At 39.9% G+C, this 20,246-nt stretch overlaps 2 long non-coding RNA genes across 2 annotated transcripts in view; one reads left to right on the top strand and one right to left on the bottom strand.

The window, feature by feature from the left end:
- The window catches only part of LOC111255609 (uncharacterized), a 56,706-nt gene that overhangs the window by 6,409 nt on the left and 30,051 nt on the right, over positions 1-20,246 (bottom strand). The window contains exons 3-4 of the long non-coding RNA XR_015329480.1: positions 19,231-19,284; positions 18,389-18,646 (exon numbers count right to left, since the gene is read on the bottom strand). This is a non-coding gene — a long non-coding RNA (uncharacterized LOC111255609). The remainder of the gene's footprint in view (positions 1-18,388; positions 18,647-19,230; positions 19,285-20,246) is intronic.
- Positions 9,056-12,315, top strand: LOC111243099 (uncharacterized). Its single transcript, XR_002670304.2, has 3 exons — positions 9,056-10,284; positions 11,129-11,170; positions 11,304-12,315. It is a non-coding gene; the product is annotated as an uncharacterized LOC111243099 (long non-coding RNA).

Genomic DNA, 20,246 nt, shown 5'->3' on the forward strand with positions numbered 1-20,246 from the left:
TACATATATACATATATATATATATATTAAATAAAAAAGTTCAATAGCATACTTGACTGTACACAAGAAACTGTGTTTTCTGTTCCTCTGTTAAGATAAAAGTATACGAAGCGGAGGTCCAATTCCACAGGAAAAGCTAGCTTTATGGCTAAAGCAGATGTTCATTAAAAATGTACAATCTACAATTTAGGGAGTGGTAAACCTTGATCTATTTCTCAAGTTTAAAAACGCAGCTAATACGCCCAGATGCGGGGCTCGCGTGGTTCGGGCAAACGTTTCACTGGGTCTAAACGTTATTGCATCTTCGACCAGCGTTGAAAGATCGCATCGCTAACATGGTGACCGGGCTTTCATAATTGGTCCTGTAGATAGTGTTAACATATCTATTATACAAACAATCAAAACAAAGCGACAACGGCTTAGCTGCCTTAAAACTTTCTTTCTAGATCACCTGCAGTAATTACATGCATAACATATCGAAGTCCTCATTCATAGCCAATACTCAGTTTTCCCAAAAACGTTACTGACGAAAACTCCGCGCCAGCAGACATCACCTCTTCTTAGAGTGGCAAAAACCCGACAGCTGGAGATAACCCTTTGCTACGATACAACTTCGTAAATGACCAATAGTTTCGGCGTGTTCACCTTTAGTGCTGACAATTTTGACTCTTCCTGTAATCGTTCCTGTTCTATTGATCTTCAGCCATTTGGGGCTATTTGCTCGTACTTTTTGTCCGTCCTCTTGGAAATCGCTTTACGGGCTACGTTCAATATATTTCCTTCTGTGCTCGAGACATCATCGACACGTTTCCCGATCAGTTCCTGGATGCGTCGACGCTATTTTACAGGTGGTGCCACATCTTTGACGCTAACCACAGGCGACGTATACAAACCAATTTTAAGTGTCCACTAACAGACGCGGAACAAGTGATCATAACGCGACATGCAGAGAAGATGCGGCCGTTGTGTCGCCTGTTGGCCATACGCTACATCCTGTCATGTTGCTAAGACAGCTGCTGCTGCCATTGCTGCCGTTAGTCTTCGTGTCGATATAATATTAGTTTGAAGAAAAAGCAATAGAGTTCTTAGAAGAAAGAGGAGCGTACCCAGTTCATGCGGGGACCATCGCCGCTTGAAGATTCGTGCTAGCTGAGAAACTGCAAGCGCCCGCGAATAGCAGTTAAAGTGCGAGCTATCCGACGAAACAGCTGTCGTAAACGGCTTCTAGATCACAGATGCACGCAGATGCAGTAACGCAGATGGCGCAGTACGGCCCCGACGGTGAAGTAACGAACGCCGAATCGTCTGCATCCAACGATAAAAGACTCCGGAAGCAACAGTAGAAACGCGACGTAACAACGGATGTGCGTAACGCCGAATGGGCAGCTATGAAAACTATCAACTTCTTGACAATCGAATATTGATTTTTGAAGCGGCAAAAGGTAAGCCAGTCAGCCGTAAAGTTATGAAAATACATACTGTAACTCTGGGATGCTGTGGGATAGCTTAAGCTTCATGTTGTTAGGGAAGTTACGCAAGGCTAGGTAAGGAAAGCTAACCATTTAACTAGGCAAAAGAAATTTTTGTTCGATTCTTCTTGTCTCCTGAATCTGTAAGACATATCGAGGCAGCACCTGGTCAGTGTATGAAACCTTATTTGATCGGACGCTAAATTTTATTAAGATCCTCAAGTAATGGTTGGACGTGCCGTTTTCTTTCTTTTTTTTTTTTATTTTGTCATTTAAATGATATACTTTACGGGGGTAGCCTTTCGATCAGTGCTCTTCACATTGTAGATTTCTTTAGCTCGGAATAACACTTATTGCTAGATTAGAAGACACACCGTAGCTTATTCAAATTAACGCTTCTGGTCACAAATATCACAGCTTAAGCATTTATCTTATGTCCATTATTGCCAAACTGCTCAGCAAGAAATGTTGAAAACTTACGAATCAAGTTCAACGAACTTCATGTGTCCAAAAATCAAGTGCCCCTTGATAAAGTGGCACACGCATGTTTGCAGCAGATATCAACACCGCATAAGTTTTGCTCTGTGCTTCGAGATAGTGAAACAAGTGTTTGTATAGTTGACAAACACAATTTTAAGAACACGTGATTTTATTATAAATCGCCATGTCGGCTTGGGACCTTTGTCACTCGTAAACAGTGTGTTACCTTTTCGAATCATAGATGTTAATGTGTGTACATTGGAGCTCTGAGAACATGTATCGTGCACGCACATTATTACACCGACAACACCCGAAAGGAGATTTTAGCTATAGCGGACCGTAAGCCTGCGGACGATGTCGCAAAGTACGAGAAAACTGCTATTAGATCAGGACTCGAGATGAACTACTCTTATTCATTTTTAGTTCATCAATACGTTTATCGATATGATATGTAACGATATTGCAATGTTATCTATGGCTAACGGCTGTGTTTCGGCTTGTGACAGAAACAAAGCTAAAAGGGACTGCCCATATGTAGATCACGTACTCCGAGCGTACGTAACTAGTAGCTGACCCCACTTCAACACATCACAGACTGTTGTTTTTATGCAGGAACAAAGAACTACTAGAGGCTACTGATACTGATCGGTGTGTAATTACGAAGCATACTTTATCTATATAGCCAATGTAGAAGAATTGAATTTTCTGAATTCAGATTCAGATCGTATTTGTCGATAACCGTGTGTCCGCCGTGAGAGTTTCCAATCTAACATGAATATACTGACGGGATATATCCATACGCTGATCTTAGCAAAGTGGCCGTTACTGTTGTTCTATGCCGAACAGTCACATCGAAGCATACACAATTTGCCAATCAGTGAAAAGTCGACTTCACCATCGATTCTTCATTGCTACATTCGGTTTGTGTTGTTGTCCTTGTTGTTGTTACAGGCGAGTCTTGAGAGATGCAGTAAATCGAAAAAAGGACATATTGTGCCTTGTCGGTGTAGATTTAATACACAGATCAAATATGTTCGTTGTAAGGCAGGCTTACTCCCGAGACGGTCGAACAGAAACTGCTCAGTCTGTAGTTAGTTACGCTCCTCCGTTGGTAACTGTGTTGAGCCGAACGGGCGTAGCTTTCATTAAGTAGTAAACGGTAAATTCACTGTAGTAAACAGTAAATTCACTGTAGTAAACGATGGAGTGAACATCTATGGTAGTCATGGTAGGTATCATGGTAGTGAATTCTTGTTTGCTTTGCATAGAAACCTCTTGACCGAAACGGTAGGTAACGCCTCATCAAAACCTATTGAACCAATGTGTCTATATACACATATGGAGAAGGTATCGAGCGTCTGAAAGTGTAGTCATGCATTCGTGCAAGAATCGCGTGTCCCGCTGACCGATTGAAACTATATTAAGGTACGACACAGGACGGACCGCTGCCCTTCTTGCTCTTACGGTTTCTGCTGCTACGAACCTATGGTACATCTGCTTAGGCTTATTAGCGGTCGTGCGAAGGCACAACCGGTAAACGATGCAGTTACGCACGAAATCGTGGCTTACGAGTAGACGTTTAGACTTAAAATTTAAGCACTTGGGAATGAGCAAATGTTCGATTACATGGCCGAATCAGACACACGGATGATTGATTAGATGGATCGATCGTTATGAGATACTAAATCCCGTTATGTTTGTCTTTCGTCCATTTGTAATTCGAGTTGTTCTACAATTTCCGGTAGAACCGAAAGGACGTTTATAGAAAGGGTATTCTCGACTTTGGTTTACAAAACTATCGAAGGACATTTTTATTTCCTTTCCACGCAGTAAATACGCATCGATCTAAATTCCGCTTATTCATAAACATTGTAATGTTTTTTTTTTTATACCGGAAATAATCGTCACCTTTGTGTGAGTGTTCATTGCAACGCAACGACTGGGGAAGCTGCCGCTAACTAAGGTCAGATGCACAAATATTTAAATCTATTTTAACCACCTTCAAAGAAATGGAGTGTTTTAGTCTGTTACCTAAATTATGGTTTTCAGAATTCGTCACACTAAACAAAGCAACCCGATTGTTATCTGGTGATATTTCTCTTTTTTCCTGATGGCATATCCCCAGCAAAAGGTTCAGCGCAAAAAAACCTTTCATAAAATCTTTTATTCTTCTGCGCTGTTCTGGTCTGCTCTCGAAGCCAACGCCGTCTATCCATATATATATATAAGACTTGAAGCTAAGGTCAACAAAAACAACTGAACATCTTTAGAAAAGCCTTTCTTTATAGCAACATTTACACATTTAAGATTTTACTCAAACGCCACATCAATACGGTATTATTAGTAGCGATTAATTTTTCATCCAATTTTTGGCGATTTTTAAGCGTATCTCTTAAATGGCTGTACGGATATAATTCTAGCGTGTACCCACCCTCTGTGGATTGTCGTAGACTGAGAATCCCCGAGCTATTCACGGGAGTTTAAACTAAACTTGGTTCGCTAACAGGAGATAATTGAAGACTTTGTTGTGTTCCAGATTGTTGGAAAAGGTTTGCAGAACGTTTAGCCTATAGCCCCACGTGATTACTGACGTATTCGCCATATTAAAAGATCATTCCGATAGGCGGTTGACGTTCACTGGGATCATGTCGAACGACCCCACACGTCATGTGATATCGTTCCGCTCAATTTTCTCTATGGGGTATTTAAAAAGTGGGGCGTACTACTACGATCCACAAACTATGGACGAATTTAAGGCAATACCCGTGTAGCTATTTCAACGATAAGACCAAATGTATGCAAAAAAAGTTGGGGGAAATTGATAACTGTTATGAAGAACAACCTTAAAGGTATAAATTTGTCATAAACAATTTATGTAAATACATTTAGCTGATTCTAGTTGGTGTTATTTATAGATTGCTCCCTATCTGATGGCCGCCTGTACTAAGCCTCTGAGAATCTAATGAAACGTATCGACTAGCCGATGTAGTCCTTTATTTGGGTACGTGTTTTAGTCTATAATGGATCATATCGTTGCAAAAATACCGTAATCATCATAAATAACCGACAGTTATCGACATGTTAACGTTTCATTGGTTCTACGCAAAAGAACAACCGCTCGTCCGCAAGAAAAGATGACTTTTCTCAGGATTAAATTGGCCAATCTTTAGTGTTCTATAAAATATCTAAAGAGTTCATAGATCAACTTAAATAGTAAAACAACGGCACAGTTCCCTTACGAGGATAATTCATAAGGCACTATATAAATATCGAGTTTCTTAATAGTTCGAGTTCTTAATAAAAATGCCACTCTATATAAATGTTCCACACGTGAATTTTAGTAAGAAGGAACTATTACAAGGAGATGTTATACAATGTAACATTCACTATCTGCATCAGGTTCAGAGTAACCCTAGTATAAATTGTCTAGTTTCAGCAAAAAAGCTACTAAAATAACTACAGTTTCCTCGTAGTCGTGTTCGAGCATAAACATTAAGGAACATTTCGAATTGCCCCCTGTGATACTTCTGCGAAGACGTAAATATATTGCATTGTTTCAGAGGTGGGGTCACAATCATCCAGCCACATCGGTCGCCAGCAACAGTGAATCTTGTGTAAAATTTTACCACTGTAACACTTCGAAGTTCCAGTTACGTATCGAACAGTTCCTTGCAAAAGACGATTTCCGTATCTGAACCCAATCGAGCAAAGCCTTTCCTAAGGCTAAAAAAGCTGGAGTTTAAGTTTTGCCAACGATATATACTGCACGATGAAAGCGATTGAATTCACAAGCGAACAGTGGAAACAAAATTTCGATTAGGAATGCAAATATAAACAACTTTCTTCGTTTTTTTTTTTGCATCTAAAAAAATTTTTTTATTCTGCCACAGATCGCTAACATGGTCTTCCTTTATTCTAGAGACACGTTGTCGCCATTCTGCCAAAATCAAATGTCTGAGAGAGCTTATTTTGAGCTCGGTCTTTTGAAATCGATGTACGCTTGCAATGAGCACAACAGATAAATTTAGGATACTGAAAATCTTTTTAAAAAAAAGATTATAAAACAAAGCATAGGTGAAAAAGATCAGGAAAAGCTAGTGAGAAACCTGATGATATGACTAAGGATAAGTGTTAAGTATTGACAGAAAACAACAGGCAACAGGTCCGATGATTTTTTGATCATTTTATAATTATTAATACTGCCTAATAATGAAATTTATTTACGTTTGAACTTTTCAAACGGCTTAAACGTGTAGTCTTATATTGATACGATTTTTCCTATCCCATTGAATAATCGTCGATTGGCACCCCTCCGAGAAAATCATTGTTATTCAAGCCATACAAAGGCGTCATTACAGCCTGTTATCTTGAGTTCAAAGCTAGTAATGGTCGTAGCAAGTGTTACGTAAAATTGACTTGTAAATAACCATCATAATGATAACAAAGGCCATATCTGTGTATGGAGGGTGCGCTGCAGGTGACCTCATAAATGCGGCATACCCGCATCCTTTCTCAATGCTTTTTCAGGCGCCAAACACTTTATTCAATTTTATTTATTAAATACTATCAAAATTATTACATTAGGAAAGCGTATACGCACCTCAAAGCCAGAAGTCCAATTAAACGTCTTGAATTCAAAATCAATAAACAGGCTTTTATACAAAAGGAAAAAAGACTGATTATCAATATATAAAACATCGATAGGAAACAAAAAATTGGAAAAAGAAGCAATAAATATATATGGCTAGAACTCACGCATCTGGACACAGAGAAAAGAAACAATATTTACTATTGTTGCAGCAAGAGCAGAAACCCTTTTGCCTGAAGAATAATTCGGCTAATATCTTTCTGGCCAAAATGAAATTTAGGACAACCATATTACCGATGGCCGTTAGCTGAAGATTTGAAACTTTCCACGATTTATATATGTAGGGAAAAAGGCATCTGCATGTAGACAAAGCATCGATTTTTTGAACGAATGATTTTATACAATTATTTCCCGTTCTGTGAATAGTCGGGGAACAATAAAGAATGTTTTTTTCTTTTGGTGTTTGCTGTAATGCAGTATTACAATTAAAGCGGACCTGTCAGGTATACAGGGTTTCTTTGAATGCCATTGGAACACCTGGCCAAGGTATGCTACGGAGCAAAGAAGTAATAGCCTAATCATCGATAGAAGCGGCAAAAGGAGCGTCGTAGAACAGAGGCGTACCGGCGTAACACAGGTAGCTGCTTCGAGGAGGTGCTTAGTCAAAGTTCGTCTTATGACAACCAGCCAGAGACCCCGATGTGTATCCTGTGTGGCTAACTGATCGGGATGAAGCTTTGGGCATCGAACCAAATCTTGCTATTGATGGGTCGATGTGATTATGGGAAATTCGACAATCCTCGAGGGGCTATCGAGCTTCGAAAGGCACCAGATGACTCTCCAATTCGTCTAAATATAGACGATAGGAAAAACAACGCGGAACGACATCGAGCATCGGCTGGTGGCAACAGTAGCGACTTCTGCTGCCGCTGCTATGGCAGCAGCAACGCTTACGCGAGGCAATGGCATCGAGGTATATTAAAACGAGGTGAGGGATGACACGCAGACACACCCCGGAGAAAATGACGAAGCCAAGAGCAAGCAGGCGCCAGGATAGGCACAGGAGGAAGAAGAAGAAGACGACGATGATCACGGTAGTGATGATGATGATGAACCAGAAGACATTGAGCCTTGGAGGGATGGACGCCCGCGATAACTGCTTCCTGATGGCTTCCAGTGCCACCACTGGCATCACGACCACGAACCGCCCAGTTCTCTTGACCGGGCGTCAATAAAAACAACGACATAACAAACGTACAAGTCGCTCAAACAGAGGGACCGCTAAACACGATTGCTCTGTTGTCGATGCTATAATTGGTAGCATTTCGTTTTTTTTAAGAAAAGCAGAAACAGGGGGAGCGTCGAAGAAAAGATGGACAGAATCTATTTATAAATACGATTAGCAGAGACAAGGAGAACGGGCGAGTCGGCCGGCTGTCGAACTCGTCTCGTTCATCCTCGTGACATTTGCGTGTGAGAAGTATCAATTTGTTTCTAGACTCCGACCCCGTGCTTTTTAGACGAACAGATTGTTCTAGCATAATCTAAAGGGTACGTTTCGACAAATAGCCACCGAGCGCTAATCCCAACAGGAGGCTAGATAAGTTTGGTTATGTAAGTGTGGCATACTCTATATTCATCTGCGTTTTGAAGAAGCTAGTGGATAGCAATTGGTACGTTTCGTCTGCCTGTAGTCAGCGTCGAACGTGTGTTAAGAGCAGTCGTAAACCTATCCCTAAAACAACGAACTGCAATAACTGATAAGTGTCTATACATAAATACTAAATAACGAAGTCAGTATAAAACGAATACTCAACATTTAACTTTTACAATGCATTTACTTTCATCTTTCAGCGTTCTTCAACAAAAAAAAAAATGCTACGTCAATTGAAACACTGAGTGTTAAAAGGTGGTGTACGTAACGTCTCATGGCTTTAGGTGTATATAATTTGATGATTTTATTAGGATTCAATATGTAGTTAGTGATTCGTAGCCACTACAATTTATAGCAAGGTCGTAATTATACGAGAAAAAAATTGTCCAAGTATGGCGCAAGTCAAAAGGTGATGATTTAAGGCAGCACTAACCTAACGCGTCCTCGCCTTCGTGATTGATGTCATTGTTGAGCTAAGCTTTAGCAAGCTTCAACAGCATCTCTAATAACTGCGCCATAATTATAGGCAAGTGTTTACTGTTGCATCCGTTAGATACTGAGCGTCGGACGACATTAGCGTTCTGTAAATGGCATCGCTAAGTTTACGTCGTAACAACGCAGTTGGTCGACATTTAAAATTGACACCGTTGTAGGGCGAGGCCTTTACCGGGTCAACGGCTTCCGAAAAACTATAGCTTCAGTATATACACCACAGAGGCTGCTTACACAGCGTTAGTGGGTTCATTTCGGCTATACGCTAACGGGATTAGGAGAAGGAAATTAAGCTTATGTCGAATACTTGTTGTTTCAAAATAACTCATTTAGTAAATTGAGCTTTCTTTATTACTAAATGCTTCGGGCTATTCCACAATACAATTCCGTCCGTTTCGCCTAATCTATAAAACTAATAGAACTATTTACATTTTCGTCACAGAAGCCACAATTGATAAATTGGTTTGTTCGTACAAACTGTTTAGGCCATTACATGTGGGTTATTGTTTACAGTTACGCCTAGCCACATCTATTGTATACCAGTGCTAGCAATCTGCGGATCCAAGATCATAACGCGGATATGAGAAGGAGCTAATGTCTCAAGATAAAATTCAATCTGAGCCGGAAAAGAGAGATGTCCTTCGGCGTCTGGCGAGCGATGTCATGAGCAACCCATAGTTAAGTGAGCCGAGCTTTTCGTAAACGCATTATTTTAAGTTTGGCCTCTACGACAATCAGATGCCACATTACTAGTGCCGAACGGACGCCGTCAAGCATGTTCATAAGAGCTAGGTATTTGCCCGGTAAGACACCATAGTATACAACGAGCCACTAATCCCGTTAGAGACGCCAGGCGCTGGCGATTCGGTAATAGAAAGCATTATTCGAACGTGAAGCAACGGACAATGGACGTTCTGTTTAATACGGTAAACACTAGAGTATACATAACGAGGATGTTTTTGAATAGCCGTCACATGACTTTGTCGCTTATTTAGAGATTTTGCGAAGCTTTTTGTCTCTTCTGTTCCGCCCGATCAGTTAAAATTATGTGGTTAAACTTTTTCAACAGCTTCGGAACACCGCATGAGCGGGACGTGGGACCGTGAACTTCCCCGAAGGCCTGTTAATCAGCCCAGATTTGGCCCGGAACGTTATCTCAGAAGATATTGCCAGGCTAATATCGTACATCCTTAGCATGGAGCGCGGAAAATAGACACATGAGAGCGTGTTTGACAACTACTGAGGAGGCTAGGCTGTGGATCTTCTTCTGTAAACTTCGGTAAACTTGCTGAATATTAGCTGCTCTTCGAACTCTGACTGATGATTGGGCAAGTGTTTCGATAATTTACGAGTTGACACCATTAGGTGCAAGACACTAAGACGGATGCACGGACGCTGTTTACTTATCTTACTTAGCTCGGTGCAGCCGTTTCGAGCGACGACGCGTCATCATTGTTTGTATAGATGATGATGATGATCATCTGTAGATCACGACGTCTCACATATTCGAAAGCAGTAGCTTAGCACAAACCGAGCAATTATTAGGCTTCACTACTTTAGCACTTCGGCAACGGATTCACCAGGAACGAACGCTTGCAAAGGTGATCTGATTATCTCCGTAACCGGAACCAACGATAATTCAAAGCGTATTTGCTTCAGATTTGCCGTTCAACATCGACATTGTCTTTCCTTACACCTATAATTGTTGCTATTAGCTTCAACTCCCTAGACACGATAACACTTACGACACATTTCAGACCGGAGCATCGCAGGAAAAACACTACGAACTACTTAACAAAATGATCGCGTTAGGACTTCTGTCCGATCAGAGCGAAAATCGAAGGTAATGCAAAAGTCATAACATTGGCACGACCAGCTGAGGGCTGAGAGCTCATATGAAGGCTCTGGTGACTATCCGCTAGAGAAATGCCTTTCGTGATATACTCCGCTCGTCGTTTTGCGATGAACGTCACATCAGAGTTACCCTATCAGGATCTAGAATATGCGATTCTGTAAACGATTGGCTGCAATAGCCCCTCACGTCGTGCGTAAATGGCATTTATCATGTTCAGTTCCGCACTGCAATTATGCTCTTCATGCGATAATACCATATCGTTTCCTACGTGCCTTTTTTTACTTGCGGTATCTCTGAGTATCGTTCATTATGGTTTCAGTTCAATCAGGCGGTCTGATCGAGAAGTTAAGAATGGTCTGTGCCGTTACCATTATTATTCATGCTATACGCAAAAGTATCCACGAGCCGGCTGAACTTCTAGCCGTCATTCTAACCGTGTTTAACCAAGCGCCGACTGCTAAATTATCGTTCCGAATCAGCTTTATTTGGCCGACAAAGGCTTTTTGACTTAATTCAGGTGATAACACAGTTTTATTTCAGGAATAGTAGGCACAGACCTACAACTCTATCCTTTTTTATTTTGCCTACAGATGGCCTACAGACACCGACTGCAAGCCTCTGCACAGATCCAGGTAAACATATGTCTCAAGATGTCGCATATTACTTTTTCATTCAATTGACTTCGACAGTGATTGGATGTAGAAAGAGGCAGGTCGTGCTTAAAATATCGCACATGTACGCTGATCTATTTTTCATCTTTTGCAGGCTACGAAAATACTATCGGTCGAGCATTAATCGATCCAGATCTGCGAATGAGGGCCTCTGTCAATTGTCGGCATGTCGCGTTCGTTTGTAGATAACAATGTCGTTGATGTCTAAGACGAACAGGCAGAAGGAGGACTTGGGTGTTGACACATTCGGACTATAGGCAGAGATAGCTGCGAGGGGACACCTACCGATGGTTTGGGTTTGATATATATCGGAGCAGAAAATCGAAACCGAGAAGAGAGTAAAAAACAAACAGCAATCAGTAAAGATATAAAAAGCTACTCGAAAGAGTCACAATGTATTGCCCTTCTGTTTAAAATGAAGTGGATAACATCACTATGATATTGGTGAGACCTGATAGTCTAGGATGGGTACGAGGCTATTTTATGTACAAAAGGCTGATGAGATACATTGCGTGGTTGAAGTTTTATGGCAGCGCGACGAAAATAACATCAAGCGGTTGTTTCTCTTTGACCGATAGCCATATAAATGCAACATGTTACGACGATAGTGCGCGAACTTCCCAGACATATTAGGGAAAAGAAAGATAAGTCGTCAGAGAAGTAGGAGCTAATGACTGAATTTGCTTACTGAGCTCAACCTACATACTAAAACTTGTTTTTTTCTTTTGGGTGGTGCTTAATGGGTAAAAGAAATTGGGCGGAACGATTTTAAAAGTGAATAACTTTTTAACGCTAGTAGACGAAGTTTGGTTGCTAGATACTCCATTCCCCTAAAAACTCCTGGAAAAAAACCGGTTGAGTTTACTCCAGGAAAAATTAGATGAGAAGGGAAAACACTTTTTGGCCTGGAAACTCAATGCTCAGTCGCAAGTTGGTATTTTTCCAAAACCACAGTGTTGTGAATATCCATTGAAGCTTGATGAACACATAGGCCAAGGAAATCTTCAAGGGAAGCACGGCAAGTAAATGGTGAAACGTTGAAGACCAACGAGGAGGTTCCCAGATATCGGGATCTCAAGGGCACGAGTGTATTGCCGCAACCTACTCTGTTGGCCGAAACTGGCGTTTTACATGTAACATATTGAAAAATTAATAAAAAATTGATCCTCTTTGGTTGACTCTAAGCCAGTTGGAAATGCGTGTAGTGTACAATTACCTAAACCTTAATTACTTCCATAGACGAGGCAAGCTTCAATTTCTACTGACACCCGAAAAAGACCAAACGGGAGAATGGCATAGCGCTGATGAGAGATCGAGTTCAGTGGCAGCGTCGAGTACCTTTTGGGGCGTCTGCTATAACGTTGGTGGCATCTGTTACTGCAATGTACTCACGAAACTAAAATAGTAAATGCAGCCCGCCATTTAAATTTCCCTAAGAGGCCCATAAACCTGCAGTGTACTTGATGAAAATGCTAGACCTCATTGCCGTGTCCTAATTATTGAGCAAAGGTATATGTAACGTTGGCTTCAGTTCGCTTATTTTCTATATTGAGGTCCGTGTGTATGTCATAAAAAAAGACAACCGGCAAGCAAGCATATCCCAATGTAGATTTACTTCAAAAAGCCCTAGATAGAAATATTACTTATGGAAATGCGATTCTTAAGTATATGGCTTCCCAGAAGCTGCTAGGGTGCTAAAAATAAACGAAAGTGTCTCTAACACTTCAATCGTTCCAAACAAACTAGCGCAAGAATGGCTCCGTTACAAAGTTTGTTGAATACACAATATGTTATAAGATTATAAATAATAAGCAGCTTTTAATTTAGGCGAGGTTACGGTATAGAGGCCATAGCCACTAACCAATATATTGTCAGTCTGTAACCAACTGCTCTGTTCGTTACAAGTTGGCGGCTGTGACAAAGCTCACCTTCGACCAAATTTGTAGAAGTGACCGAGCTACAAGACCTGAAAACTGGCCAGCTCTGCGAAGAAGAGCGCGGAAGCCACTGATCAAGAGATAAAAAAAAAACTCATGGCCAGGTCGCTGTGAGAAGCAGGCCACCGTCGAGACAACCGTTAGCATCGGTAGCGGCGTCAGATTACCGTCCATAAGGTACCATGCTGAATGAAAGGGTGAAAGAGACAGCGGAAAGACTTTCCCGGAAAAAACTAGTGTCGACGAAAAAAGGCTTGGGCGACAAGAGAAACGTAGCCTACGAGGTCGCCACATTCGGAGTGTAAAGAGTTTAGGAAAAAAGAATGCCGAATTCACACTGCAACGATAGACGGAAGTCTGAGTACGCCAGCGTCGGAGGCGCGCGATGGTCGAGAATTCCTGTGCTCAGTTATGGCTTATGATGCAGAATAAGCTATCTAAAATACCTATGGACGGTGATACGGGTGGGTGGCGGTAACTGAAGCAGTAAGACATACCTATAAGACTATAAAGGTTCAAAAAGGTGTTTGTTTCGTAGCGCAGACTTTACCCACTACAGCCTAATGAGTCCTGACTCGTCGACCGCGATTGAAGTGTGCTATGAGGAATTGGCGGAGACGATGAACAAACTCCAGAGATAGTAAACAGAGCTAATTAGTCTCTCCTTCTAAGTATATATCAAAGTACTGAAACTAATATATTCTTCTATAAGTAGAGGCATCATTGCCCTTCCTAAATGCACAGTAGCTTCTCACTCGTCTGTTACACTTCGATTTTTGTTCTACATAAGGTCGCATCTGAAAGCAGTCACCATTCAAAAAAGGCTAGCGCCTCGAATGTTCCTGCGGTCTTTACAGATGGGTGTGTCTTATTTAATTTTAGCCGAACTGAGGTAGCAAAATGTGTTAAACGTTTGGTTCGGTTGGATCAACGGCTGTTATCAAGCTGAATGTGGGCCTTCTGGTATTTTTTGGTGAAATATCATTCTCGATAATGTGTTGCATGGGTATCGACCGTGTCCAAGCGAATGTATTAGTCAGCAACACGAGCCAATCTCTAATATAGCAATCGGATTCTAGATAATTCTAATTGTATGTAAAATATGATAAGCTATCCACTTGCGAAACGTCTCGAAAACTATGTGCAAAAATCAATATCTTGTAACTTGCACATCGTGTCACTGTAACTAGTAATAACATCCACCGTAACTAGTGGTAAACATCGACTGAATTCGAAAAAATGCCCTTTCTATAAGTAAGTTCAAATTAGAATCAAGCTTTTCATTGAGGGAAACGCCTGGGGGGTAACCTGAAACAAAGCCAAACATTCTGTTCTGAAAAATAGTTGAAGACTTCTCTAGGAAGGTATATCATCCAATAATATTTCGACTATTGGAGAACAACTAGGTATTACCTATTATTCTAGAGAAGTTACAATATTTGTTCGGACTTTTCCTATGTGAGAGAAATAATTGCTCCGAATTAGCCTAATCTACCTCTACGTAGATAAAGTGAATAAGCTAGTCGTAGTCAGCAGCATAAGTAGAAGCAGCACAAAATAGTTGCCCCCTGATGGGCGACGTGTCTATGTGCTGCCTTGAACTTGAGAACATGTCGTGGTCCAGGTTAGCGTCGGGACCACTTCGTTCCCTATTGAGAACCAACTGTATCAAACAATGTGTAACGATTTTCGACATTTTTTAGATAGACGCAAAAAACGTTGCCACTTAGCCTAATTTTAGTTTCAAATTATTTGAAAATAATGTTGGTGTCTTTTTTTATTCTCAGATATTACGAGGAAGAAAAATGTTTTATTCAGGAGGCAATTTTAGAAAAATTCATTTTAGTTCAACAATACTCTTAAAATGGTGCATATATATATATATATATATATATATATATATATATATATATATATTGTTCTAGTGGAAGAAAACTCATTATAGTTGTAAGCTCAAATGGGACGATTGCAGAGTTGTACGAACGAAATCATGTACGAATGAAGCTTTAGAGCCCTGATTTTTAAAGATGTCCCTACAGATTATCGATTTACACGTCCACCGTTAAATAACAGTTAAAAAAACAGTTGGTGGTAAAATTTATTCTACTGGATCTATAGAATTTTTGTAACTATAATATGGTATGAAGGAATACTTTATTTGGTTATTAAAATGTATTTAAGCACGTACACCAGCTGTATCCATCAACGAAAATTCTTTCACTGGGAACTGATTAACCCTAAGTAGGCTTGTAGCAAATTACTTCAAAAGTTTTCGGGAAAGCGGATTCTGCCATTCGTAGAAGCCCCCAGCTATGAGATCGTAATAAATAAGGCTGTTATAATAGCGCGAAGGCGCGTACAAGATGAAATTTATACGGAAGTATCCTATAAGCGGCAATGCCGCAAATGCGTACAGAACTTACATCTAAACTAAAAAAGCATCAAGCAGGGTGACAGCGAAAAAAATCGCAGACAGGGAATCATAACTCCGCCATTATCAGAAGCCTAACTCACTTCGTTAACTTTGGGCTTTGACATTAGAACAGCTTTCTGTCTCTAAGGGCAGACGGCCAAATTCGTCTAGTACTTTTAATTTATGCGACTTCGCTGGCAGTTGACTGTTAGCTGGGTGCCCAAAACAAACTACCTCTACGGAAGCTGCATAACGCAAAACAAAACAAATATATATATACATACATATATATATATATATCTATACAGAATGAGATTAATAGTCTCATTACTATTACGGAGACCTATATACAATATGAAGCAAATATGGCAAAGGACGAGCTATGCTAAAACGCTCCGTGTGTAATTTTTTACGTTAACCTGGTCGATTGTTGTGCTTTTCGGGTGGCAACATTCTATTATACTGAGTAGAAAATAAAATCAACCTGGTTGTAATACTAGAAGATAAGAATAATTAACTGGACAGGAATAGACTTAGAATAATGCCTTAAATTTGTTTTTCATTCCTGTGTTCTGAATTCGATTCGCTGCATAACTCTGTTACGGTCATCCCAGGGTACTACAGTTAAAGTTTCCTTGAGTGTTCGTGCAGATCCCCGCATTTTGTAGTCAAAATTGAGGAGGATCTATATGGCTGATTCTCGGGGGCATCAATTGCCTTTTCTGCGGGGTGCTGCATCAATCTAAGGCACACTTCTGGGCTTCTGTTAAATGTCCTACAAAAAATCCTTACAAAAAGTTGTTGCTCATTTATTATAATGGTCTGTTAAACTATCGTAAGTCTATATACACTGGTATAGCCATTAAATGGGGTTTTTGAGAAATAGCTCTCCTTATTCTACTGTGGATAACCTTTCTTTTTCATTTTCTTTTGACCCACTCATCGTTTTCAAGATAATCAAGAACGATTAATAGGATGGCTCAACTTCACAGAATAATGTTTTTACTACTAGTCATTCGTAGCACTAACCTCATGATCTCGTAACGTAGTCAAGGCCATCTATCCACAAAGTAATCATCATCAGAATGTGTACCTTAAAAGGATTTCCTTGTTCTACGTGTTTTCGATTTCGGCAACGAAACATAGGACTTTATCAAATCCATCAAAAACAGCCAATCAGCTATTTTAGTGAAAAAACTATAGAAATTTAAAAAAAAAAAGTTCTGCTTTGAAAAAATTCGACCCGACCATCAGGTTCTTGTTGTCTCTTTTAACGCCTACCCTGGCTCACCCTCAACTAATGTAATGTTACATCGTATCTAGATCTGCAGTGGTAGCAAAAGGATCACTGATCTAACAAAACATTACGAATATCGTAAATAAATTCAGTAGTGTTTGCCAGTAAACAAATCGATTCTCTACGAACACGAAAACTTTATTTATGATAAATTGTAAAAAATTAAGCACTAAAATACGTGTGATACTTGAGCGTAACGTTAGTGGTATCGATGTCTTTACTATTATTCCATGGAAGTGGCCAATTAGATAAATCACGCAGCGTCTTTTTCAGTACACGACTGTGTTCCTGATGTTTCTTAACGTTTAAACTTTCCGTTAAACGTCCTTTAAAAATTTAATTTTAAAAAAAAGCTTAAAAAAATCTAATTCCAAGTAATGCAAAAAAATCTCACGCAACCAGCACAGCATCGGCGAGTAAATGGGTACGTCTACTAACTCTTAGTCTCATCATAAAACGCAAGCAGAAGGTGACAGTCGTTTACCCGTGATAATCTATCACATATAGACTCCGGATTAGGACAATGTGTGTTTTGCAGCACGCACTTCCTTAACAAGGTTCAGGCAAAGAATTACGCATCCAGTAGCAACACAAACGCAAATGTAGGCTAATGGATGATCTTGAATTGACAAAGATAGTACCAGCTCTGGAATAAATACGAGAGCATGGATTCGAAACAATCTGTTTCGTAGTACCGTATTGTAACATGCCGTAACATAACCACCTTTTCTATTGATAACACTCAGCAGAACTCTATCAATAACGCGCAAAAAGACTCCTTTATATGTATGTTAAGGTTATTTCGTTGGAAATTGAGCAGGGTGGCCGGTAAATAATATTGATGGTATACGAGTACTTATTTCACTTATATACCTGAAACCAATATGGGTGTTGGTTACAGCCATGGCTTTCTCTAACTGCATACTCTCTCGTTGGCTTTTTTTTCATCCTAAAGGAATTCAACTTGTACCACAGGTTATTTAGAACACATGCGAAACTACTTAAAATATATGCAGCGTTGTTTATCATTTCCAAGTTGAAGAACAAGTCTTATAGGTTTCATGACTTGATATCCAGAAATAGGGTAAAGAGCGCTATTATATAGGTTAGAGTTTGCGCTGAGATGGAGAAAAAGTTATGCTAGCAGATTCGTCAAAGGCTCTTCTCTTATGTGGCCCAAGTAAAATAGATTCACTAGAATCAATTCACCTCTAAAAAATATAGAACGCAGAGGGCAACTGCATTAATCCATATAGCCTTAAAATAGAGGTTATATGAATGAGAGGTGCCACCAATGATTTTCTGCAAGGAAGCGACTCATTCAGTGAACTTGAAATGAACATACATTTTCCATAGAAAAGTTTGTGATTATGGCTAGAAAAGAAGATGCTTTTCTTTCAGCTAGGTAAGTCGGGGATTATAATTTGTATGCCAGGATCTGCAGTGGACTTTGCTTCACTACTAGCGACCTGCTTTCGAATGTCTCATGTAGTGGTATATACAAACGTTAATGAGCAAATAGACACACTTACAATGTTCGCCAAAGCGACTTGACTGTAGAGAAGAGTCGTGGTCGTCTGGGATTCTGGTAGAAACTATTATCCATAGTGATTATCCCCGGTGTAGTACATCAAACGGCAGTATCCAAACGATGCATCATACCAACTATACAACTGCACACCACACGTTGTTCACAATGGCAACATATGGTTCGATAATAGCTTGACACATGCATAAATAGAGGCGCTCCTGCTAAGCCAATTTCTACTCTCGAGGCCATTTCAGCTTTTCTGTAAAATTCGGTAAAAAAACGATATTTTTTACTTTCGTACACGCACGAAACGCAGTGGCTTACATAGCTTCATTCGACCCTGCCTCCGAGTAATCATGTCATATAACTCAATGTAATGACTTTTTATGAAATCATCATGCAACAGCCTTTATAGGACACCTTCAGTTTGTGAATATAACTTTGGGATAAACGAAGCTGTAAAGGAAAAGTGAGCTAATTAAGAAACGCTCAGACTAGATGTTGCACAATAATAGAAGTTAGATTTGATGCATTTGAACTTAAGAACCTCGATTCGAATCATAGATGATAAAGATAAGCTGATGCATCTCATGGGTGAACTTCAGTTAAATAGCTCAACCAACAGTTATTGCTACTTTATTCCAATGTCCGGATGTTATTATTGGATCTTATGAAAATTCTAATAGAAATCTGCAACTATCGGCCTATATACACCTTGCCTTGTTACAGTCAATGAAGCTGAGAGCGAATTCCGCATATTTTACAATAGTCATACAACAGTCAACACGATCTTAACTATACTGCATATTAAGTTATAAGTTTATATGTTTATTGAAAACTTACACAGTAATTAGTTTTTTCAGTTTAGACAGAGCACGTATATCCATTGATATTTACCTGTAACGCAATGTAAGCTGAAGATACTTAGAGAAGGAACGTATCCGGCGTGACAAAGAGCGTCTGTGGCCATTTCAATAGGTTGCTGGCGACGAAGAGCATTTTCGAGTCTTATTATAGAATGATTTGTTTTAGTTCACAGTTTAAAACGAGCTTTAAAAAATTAATCTGAATATTCCTTTATCATTTTGCTAAAATACTTTAGCTGAGAAACACACAAATAATATTAGTTTTCAAGCGAAGAATGCCCTAAAAAAAAGAAAGTTCAGCAGAAATAGGATATCTGTTCCACACTTACCCTACAACACTTTTCCCCATCGAACACAAAATATGGAAGGAGCAGAGCATCTAACAGATAAAACAATCAAGCTGTCGAAAAGCAATATTTCAAAAATAGCGTCATTGTAGCCATAACTGTAAAATCGTTTCTCATATTGCAGCTGCTTTATAGGCAATGAAGAAGGGCTCATGTCTGTCCTGCTGGCATACCCTTTTAGCCATATGCCTTTGCGTCTCCCTTCTTTTTCGCTCGGAACGGACCATACGGAAGTATTGTATTAGTAGCTCTGAAAAATGGATCATAATCATGCCGTAACGCAATATAATCGTTTATACGAAGAGCAGGAATATCGCTGACAACTTAAAATCGACTAAATGTACCTACTTAATTGATATAATTAACAAGGATTGTTGACGCTACGAGTTGCAACTTGACAGGAGAGTTTAGTACGAACATCTATCTTGAATCATTCCGCGTAAGAAATCAGTCATTGACCACCGATGCGATGAGGAACTTCTGGGACAGTAAGAGTTTACCTCCAGAAGGTTGTTTTTTGGCCGCGCCAAAATATTTTCCCTTGTTACCACCGTCTTGCGTTGGGATATCGTTCCATTAGTTAGTTGACACCGCCAAGCTGCTGCCAATTGTTTTCCTAATAGCCGATATAGCATTTAATACACTG

Source organism: Varroa destructor, unplaced genomic scaffold (genome assembly GCF_002443255.2).
Source record: "Varroa destructor unplaced genomic scaffold, Vdes_3.0 BEIS01000001.1, whole genome shotgun sequence".
Classification (NCBI taxonomy): Eukaryota; Metazoa; Arthropoda; class Arachnida; order Mesostigmata; family Varroidae; genus Varroa; species Varroa destructor.